Source organism: Agelaius phoeniceus, chromosome Z (genome assembly GCF_051311805.1).
Source record: "Agelaius phoeniceus isolate bAgePho1 chromosome Z, bAgePho1.hap1, whole genome shotgun sequence".
NCBI classification, from domain to species: Eukaryota; Metazoa; Chordata; class Aves; order Passeriformes; family Icteridae; genus Agelaius; species Agelaius phoeniceus.
The window spans coordinates 95,596,365-95,601,823 of record NC_135303.1 but is presented as its reverse complement, the minus strand read 5'-3'; the positions used below and the strand labels follow the sequence as shown (position 1 = coordinate 95,601,823).

The 5,459-nt window shown below is 42.7% G+C and overlaps 1 long non-coding RNA gene across 1 annotated transcript; it reads right to left on the bottom strand.

Moving 5' to 3' along the window:
• Positions 1-714: 714 nt before the first annotated feature.
• LOC143692243 (uncharacterized) lies at positions 715-4,998 on the bottom strand. The gene is made up of 3 exons (XR_013180152.1): positions 4,721-4,998; positions 3,555-3,752; positions 715-811 (listed from the first exon to the last, which is right to left on the bottom strand). It is a non-coding gene; the product is annotated as an uncharacterized LOC143692243 (long non-coding RNA).
• Positions 4,999-5,459: the final 461 nt, after the last annotated feature.

The window sequence follows — 5,459 nt, the reverse complement described above, 5'->3', positions numbered from 1 at the left end:
CTCTCCCTTACCTTTCCTAGCAGGGCTCACAATTTATTTTTATAACACACCACCCCATTTTTCACTACCATTATCTACCTAGGAATTCCACCCTTATCAAAAACCTGAGAGATTCTCAAAGAGAACAGAAAGGTGTTAAACTGTGAAGAGATACAGAAAGAAGTACTCAAATCACACACAATACTGCATTATAGTAAACAGGTGAAGAGTGTACAATGGAAAAAGAAAATATATGCACTCACAATATATTCACATTATGAATACCTTAATTCCCTTCTGTCTGGAAGGCAGCATAAATGCCCCTATATTCTACTTTGCTCCACAGTGATTTTGCTAATTTAAATAAACCAAGTAATCTAGAAAGGTTTTTCTCATCACACCTGTGAGAAACTGTTCTTACTGAGTCTGGGACCACAGGTAAGCAGGGAAATTTAGCTATCAACTCTGCAAAACTCTGTTGAAAGAACAATCCCAAATTCTACACATCTACCCTTGTCCCAGATTAAGTTCTGTGAAGAGAGCTATTGCTCTTTTTTCCCTCCTCTCTCCTCAAATAAATGTACATGTCTGCAGAGCTGTGGATCTCCTTTCCATGCCATCATCCATGGTTTGGACTGCTTTCCCCCTCTGCAATAAGAAGTAAGCTATATTTTAAATGTAAGCCACCAGTATGGGCTAATTGTTTGCCTTCCTTACCCTGATTCCAAGCTCCACATTCTCTCCTCCATATACTTCCATGCCTTCATCCAGCAATCCAATCTCTTGGAAGTATTCTCTGTCCACTATGAAGCATCCAAGCAGTGCAGGACTTCTGGAAGAATAAATCATCAGCAACCAAAATTAGCAGATAAATTATGAAGAATTTTATTTTTCAGGCACAGATTGTATTTATCATTGCTAGGTAAAATGATGCAGCAAAACAGATTCTTAAGAAAGTATTTCTCAAAGAGCTTTATTGAGCCTTGCCTTCTGACATTCCTAATTCTAAAGTGAAATGAGCACCATTGAAGGAAATTAGAGTCAAATTATTGGACATAAATATTCACCAGAGCAGTAAGGATTTCAGTGCTAGTAGTGTGAGATCCAGGTGCCCCAGTTTTGTTTCTGGGGCACCAGCCAGTGTAGCCTCTGTCCTTGCTAAGTCCTCAAGGCTCTTGCCTGTGACAATTGCAAATGATGTGCAGTTCTGTGTGTTTAGCCAGAAGCCAGGTTCAGCTAGAGCTAAAAACTTGTGTCTGTAAGCTTACCTAAAGAAAGAGATTATTTCTTGAATAGGACCATCCAGATACATTTTTTTAATACAGAATCAAGCAAAGCCTGCCTTTACCAGCATAACATTAGTCCATTATCCTGAGCCAAACCTAAACAAATCACATAGCTTTACTGGATCAGTAAACTCTACCTATGTCATGGTGGGAACCAACCAATTTTTACTATACAGAGCAAATTTTAGTCAGGTAAGAGTTCAGCCACAGAGGGTACAATTTCACCTTATGAGTAGAGAAGGATACAGAGTCATTTAGCCTTTTCATTTTTCTCCTACCTTATAATCCACATTTGCAAGAAATAAATATGTCTTTTCAGATTATTATGCTGGCACTCTGGTAATGACAAGATATTAATTAGCAGTACAGGAGAAATCACCCTGCTTTTATGGAGAACACTCAAGCTACAGCTAGTGGACACATCTGCTTTCAAACAGATCATAGGCTGTCTTAATCACAAATTGTACAGTTCTACAGAAATCTATGTATTAATGCCTCCAAGTGCTATAGTACCCGTTTTATAACAATGAAAGACCATCTTTGATGTATTTATTAATGAAGAAAATAGCAGTTAACATCAATACAAAACTTATGCTTCATTTATGATAAGGTCCTTTTGCCTTTGTTGTTGTTTTTAAGTGTTTCTCAGTGCACCTGCTTCCCTTTGCTATAATTCTAAAAGAATAATGGAGGCAGATAGAAACCATCCATCAAGACACATGGCTTTGTTTGTTGGTGTGCTTGTTTTAATTATCCAACACACACATGCAGCATATTGCACTGAATTAAAAAATGTGCCAGGGAAAGAGTTAGGGGACAAACCTGAAATTCATAAAGTACATGCACTGCCCAGTCCTCATGTGGAACAGAGTTTGGGGGTAAAATGGAAAAGTCATTACTTTGTGTTTCACTACTTTTAATTTTAAAAATCATAATGGTTACTCTGTATAATTAATCACAGGATCATAGAATGGCTTGGGCTGGAAAGGACTTGAAAGATCATCTCATTCCAAACCCCAGCCATGAGCAGGTACATCTTCAAACAGATGAGGTTGCTCAGAGCCCCACATTCAGCCTGGCTTTGAACACCTCCATGAATGGACATCCATAACCTCCCTGGCAACCTGTTCCAGTGCCTCACCACACTCACAGAGAGAATTTCATCTCAATACCTAACATAACCCTGCCTTCTGTCAGTTTAGAGCTGTTCCCTCTTGCCCTATCACTACCTACTTCTGTCCCTTACCAGTTTTCTTGGAATCACCATTTAGGTACTGGAAGGTGCTGTAAACCTCCCTGGAGCCTTTTCTTCTCCAGGCTGGACAACCCAAACTCTCTCAACCTGTCTTCACAGGAACATTTTTATAGTGTCAACAGAGTTCATTAACAGCAATAACTATTTCTAATGCTGTGGAAATTAACCCCTTTTCACGTTTGTCTTTGGCAAACCTGTTAATTTTTATCTCCTGCTTTCCAATTCTAGGTTCTGTTCATAGGTCAGTGCAGTTCAGAGGGTGTTAAACTGACAGAACCTGAGAAAAGTGCCTGCCTGCCAAGATAGCTGCTGGATGAAAAACAGCTGCCAGTGCTGTTTGAGGTTCTGCTTTCAGGAGGTAAGAACAGCATTCACACTTCCTTTCTGCAGGGAGCTGGAGCACAGGTACCAGTGCCCTCCTTGGAATGAATGTGTGTCTACAAGCAAGGCCTGTACTCTCAGCAGAGCTGCTCAGTGGGTTCAGAGGGTACTACTCCCCTCCCTGAGACAAAGGGATTGTTCTGTACCAGTCTGACAACACTCTGGACATGGGAACAAAGTGCAGACCCAGACTGTCCCAAAGCAAGGACCCAATGCAGCCTTTGCTCACAGTGTCACTGACCAGACATTAACTCCTGGGACACAGCACAGCTGTGCACCTATGTGACAACACTATAAAGAACACAGCTGTCAGGTCAGCTCTGCTTATGCAACGTAACTGCAAAGAAAATTCCATTTCTGGCCCGTAAGCACTAAATTAGCAGGCAAGACATTTGGAGAACAGAGTGCTGCTGAGCAGCCCTGCCTACCACTCCACTTGGGCAGGAAACCTGTTTAAAAAGATCTACTGAAAACAAAAGTTTCCTTTAAAAACATCTACTGAAAACAGGAGTTTTCTTGATGACTGTGTAGGCATCAAGGACATTTAAGTATTTGAAGTTTACAGTCAGTAAAACCTATCACACAGCTGAGCCCACTTGCCCCCTGTCACACCCAGGAGAGCTTTTAGACACTGTAATTTAGTTATTTATTACCTTATTGGAGCAGTTGTGTTCTCCAGTTTCCACCAGGACTTAGGAGGGTTCAGATACCTGCACCACAGCTCCCAGTCAAAGCCTTGTGCTGAGAGGGGATACTCCTCTATTTCAAAATTATCATACTTAATGTTATCGAATGATGGAGAAATTACTCTTTTCCTGTTTTCTTTTATCCTGGTGAGCACTGGTTCAGCCCTAAAAAAAAAAGAAATACACTGTTAAGATTACACCACTGCAAGCATAGCACTGATGGAAATCATGGAGTAGTTTGGTTTGGAAGGAGCCCTTAAAGAGTATTTAGTCCACCACCAAATAAACAATACAGCAGCTAATGCTGTATTTTTCAGAAGGAGCAAAGTCTAAAGCTGTTACCCATTCAGAGCCCTTTCTGCCCCAAAATAATACACTGCAACATATTCTCTAGTAGGCTCTGTTGTTAACCTTGATTTGAGCTGGTGGATGGAAGAAATGAGTATCTGCATATCATAGAGCATTTATACCCTTGCTACCCAGTAATGACAACTTCAGGCTCGCAACACTATCAAGGACATCAGGAGCAGAGTTAATAATAGATCTATCCTAGAGACAGAAGCTCTTGCCATTTTACCTCACTTTTACTTAAGGAGCAAGGGAGATATTAAATCCAGACTGAACACGGTAAAACACATTATTTTAGTTATGTTTACTTTTGCAGAGTGGCCAAAATAACCAAAATAACGCTTCTTGGTTTACACTGTAAAATGTAAAAGAAACATAATATTTTTTAATGAAGATACATTCACCCTCATGGGCAAAGGGCTACATTACTGGAGGAGATTTTTAATGTGCAGTTCTCTAATATGATTTAACTACCTTGTAATTAGATCAGCAGATTACTCAAACCATAAAAATGTATCTAGATCATCTTACACAGCACAAACACATTTTTCCTGCTTGTTATTAAGTATATGAGATAAGTGAAACAATTATCCCTCACACATCAGGTTCACAAGCAGGGTTAACCCTCACCTCCCTGAAAGTGCTCAGCAGAGTATTTTTGCCAGCCTCGGAGACTGACAAGCATAAATGTATGTACACATGTACAGCATATACAGATATATATACAAGTACTTGAAAAATAATAGGCATATATATAAAACCACAAGCAGAAAGGAAAGTATTACCTCACACCTCACCCCGCGCCACAGCCAAAAGCAAAGGAGCCGCAAGGGGAAGCAGCACGGGCGGGCCGTAAACACCCCCTCAGAGACGTTCTCCTCTTAAAACACGAAACATAACTTTCCTGAGAAACAGGACGGAAGAAGCACCTGCCAGCCGCACGCGTTCCCAGCGAACAAAGACCCACCAAGCTGCCGGAGCCCGCCAGCACCTTCCGGCAGGCGTGAGGAACGGGGCCCCAGCCACACCCTCACAGTCGAGCAGCACTGAGCAAAGGAGCTAAAAAGCCTCTAAAAGGGACGGAACACCGCCCGCTCACAGCTGCCGCCCACCCCCGCAGAAGTCCTCAAAAGACCGAGGAACAGCTGCGCCGCACAGCTCCCCACCCTGCTGAGGATTTCTGAGGGCGGGCACCCGTGAGGGGAGGGCTCTTCCCGCCCTCAGAGGCCTGAAATCGGGCGGGAAGCCGTGAGGGGGCAGCGTTTCCGCCCTCAGCCTCGCCTCCGGGTCGGCGAACAGATGGACACGGACCGGCGGAGACTTCCGGGTGTCTGCGCATGGCAAGTTAATTTTTTTTGCTATCTTTTTGTGCGGTTTTTTTTTTTCTGTGTGTTTGGATTTTTGTTTTGGTTTGTTTTTGAGTTTGGCCCCCAAAGCCTCCTCAGAGCCCTGCGGGGGGAGCCGGGTCCGTCCTGACGGAGGTGAGGGTGAACCAACCCTTCCGTGGGGTGCCTCCCTCAGACC